The sequence below is a fragment of the Erythranthe guttata genome, chromosome 8, assembly GCF_056151865.1.
Source record: "Erythranthe guttata isolate IM_541 chromosome 8, IM_541, whole genome shotgun sequence".
In the NCBI taxonomy this organism is placed as follows: Eukaryota; Viridiplantae; Streptophyta; class Magnoliopsida; order Lamiales; family Phrymaceae; genus Erythranthe; species Erythranthe guttata.
In genome coordinates, this window is record NC_142540.1 from 9,177,478 (window position 1) to 9,180,615 (window position 3,138).

The 3,138-nt window shown below is 30.7% G+C and overlaps 1 long non-coding RNA gene across 1 annotated transcript; it reads right to left on the reverse strand.

The window, feature by feature from the left end:
* Window positions 1–1,501: 1,501 nt before the first annotated feature.
* LOC148768472 (uncharacterized) lies at window positions 1,502–2,734 on the reverse strand. Its single transcript, XR_016032846.1, has 2 exons — window positions 2,597–2,734; window positions 1,502–1,558 (listed from the first exon to the last, which is right to left on the reverse strand). It is a non-coding gene; the product is annotated as an uncharacterized LOC148768472 (long non-coding RNA).
* Window positions 2,735–3,138: the final 404 nt, after the last annotated feature.

A 3,138-nucleotide genomic window follows, 5' to 3' on the forward strand; every position in this document is an offset into this window, starting at 1 on the left:
TCCGAGCGGATGACTCAGGAGGATCTTGCTGGCTACGTGATCTGGTTTGCATTCCCACAGACGGCGTCAAAATGATGATGCTAATTACTTAGATCACTTGGGATAGTGTGGTAAATGAGTTGAGAGAGCAAAGCGAATTAGTAGCTCGCGAATTATATGGTCCTGAGGTCCCTGCGAAATCAACACATGTGAACTAAGCCGGGGGTTGATCCGGCGGAAACCCCTCCGATGCTCAAGTCAGATGTACGGATCGTGGAAATGGTAGAGAGAATATGTGCTCTAGAATACTTGTGAATAATAGAACGTACCTTAACAAATGTGTAAAAACCTCTATTTATATGTCGTTGATTGGGTTGGGTTTATTCTGTTGGGCCCAAGCGTTATTTTGAAGGTTTTTGGGCTTACGTGTAGTGAGCCCAATTATTGGATAAATTGTGGCCCATTGGGTCGGCTCAATTAGGTATATCAATATTATATTTGTTACTAATTTAATTAAAATTATTTAATAATAATGAATATGATAAATAATAATCTATTTAACATTATCCATTATAATATTTTGCACCTTTTGTTTATGTTATATATATTTCTTTTTATAATAATCCTAACTGTAAATATATAAATATAAATAACACTGTAAAATAATTATAATAATTGTATAACTAATGTTTTATAAATTATTAACTTTCATGTTGACTATTATTAATAGGGTCCATTTGATATACACACCTAGAATGAAAAATATATAGGGATAGGTCCACCCCTAAAATTCTTCCTTTGAGATAACCCCCTGGAGATGCAAAAGTACTATTGTGCCCTTAAGTGCAATTTTCGCCCAACTGCATTCAGTATTTTCGTCCCTACATCAGCATAATGTTGAACTGCATTTAGCATTTTGGGCCTGCATTTATCATTTTTGTAGATTATTTTAATAAAAAATATAAATTCTTATTTTATTATTATTTTATATATATATATATATCGTATTTTGTATTTTTTTAATTTTTTTAATTTTTTAATTTTTAATTTTTTTAATTTTTTAATTTTTTTAATTTTTTTAATTTTTTAATTTTTTAATTTTTTTAATTTTTTAATTTTTTTAATTCTTTTATTTTTTTTTTAATTTTGTAATTTTTAATATTTTAATATTTTAATTTTTTTTTTAAATTTACTGTACTAAATTGACTATATATGACTACAGTATACCACAGTCATGTATAGTTATATGTAATCATGTACTGTCTTTTTACACCAAAATTAATCTAAACCAACAACAAAATTCACAATTTAATCTTGATATTATAAATCAACTAACCCAAAAAAATGAAAAAAACACAATCACATGCATATAATCTTCAAAACACGCATTACTATACATTAAAAAACACATAACATATATATAAATATATGTTACTACACGCGACTATAGTTATATACAATTATCTATATTTATATAAGTGGCATAAGTCTGGAGTCCTGTAGCATGAATCCAACTTCACAAAGGCACTTCATCGAATTTTATTCTCTGCATGTCATAAAACTATAATAAAAGCAAAACCTGCGACAAAAAAATACGAGTTAAATAGCAAAATGGAACATGCGAGTTAGATTACATGAAAAATACAAAAAAAACATGATTTTTTTGTTGATAAATTTACTGAACTAAAATCGACTACAAATGACTATAGTATACTACAAGTCCTATATATAGTCATGTATAGTTACATGTAGTCATGACTATACATGACTACATGTGACTGACTATATATGACTGTATATGACTAATTATAACTGTATATTCACCTGACTCAAATCACCCATGTAAGTAACCACTACTGGTTAAATTTCTATTACAGACAAACAAAGCTCTCACACATTAGGCATTTCAAATCATCTTCAAATGAATACAAAAAAGAAAAATTATATATGATTTATAATAAAAAAAAATCAAATTACATGAAAAATACAAAAAAAAAATGATTGTTTTTGTTGATAAATTTACTGAACTAAAATTGACTACAAATGACTATATTATACTAGAAGTCCTATATATAGTCATGTATAGTTACATGTAGTCATGACTATACATGACTACATGTGACTGACTATATATGACTGTATATGACTAAATATAACTGTATATTCACCTGACTCAAATCACCAATGTAAGTAACCACTACTGGTTAAATTTTCATTACAGAAAAACAAAGCTCTCACACTTTAGGCATTTCGAATCATCTTCAAATAAATACAAAAAATAAATTACATATGATTTATAATAAAAAATCATATTAATCCAAAGAAAATATTTTAATATTAATTGTTCATAGATCTTCAAAAACATAGTAGATCTGATTTTTTTTTAAATAAATACAGTAAATATATACGAATCGAAAACCACCAATTCCAAATCTAAAATTCACCATTAATTAGATCTGACACAATTTAAAATTTTCGAATTCAGTTTGTTTCATAAAAAAATAATAAAATAAGGTGACATAGTGATAAGAATTCAGATCTTCGAAAAATAAATTAAAAATGGATTGACATTCATAAATTAAAAAAATAACTTAAGAAAAGTGAAGTGAATTGGTACCGAGTTCAAGGCGGTGGGAGGAGCAACGACGGCCGGCAGCGGAGCAGCGGAGCACGACGGAGCAGCGGAGCACGACAGAGCAACGAAGCACGTCGGAGCACCACGGAGCAACGGAGCACGACGGAGCACGGCAGAGCGGCAGAGCAGCGGAGAAGGCGGAGCGACGGAGAAGCGCAGCGACGGAGAAGGCGGGGAAGCGGAGAAGCGACGGTGGGAGGTGAGAGAGAAGAGAACAAGAATTTTGAGAGAGAGAGAGAGAGAGAGAGAGAGAGAGAAGAGAAACGTGGGAGAGGGAGAGAGAAAAGAAAACGGCCGTGAGAAAGGGAGAGAGAAATTAAGGAGAGTTGGTGAAATTTAGGGTTTTAGATTGTAACTAAAAGGGTAAAACTGGTATTTCAATTTGTCTAGGGGGGTCTATCAAATTAAGATTAAAATTTGGGTTTTTGACTAGCAAAGAAAAATCCTCAGGACCTTTCCCTATATAGTTTCAAAACTAGGGGGTTATCCCTCATTTCCCCTTATTAATATCAAAAATCTCGACT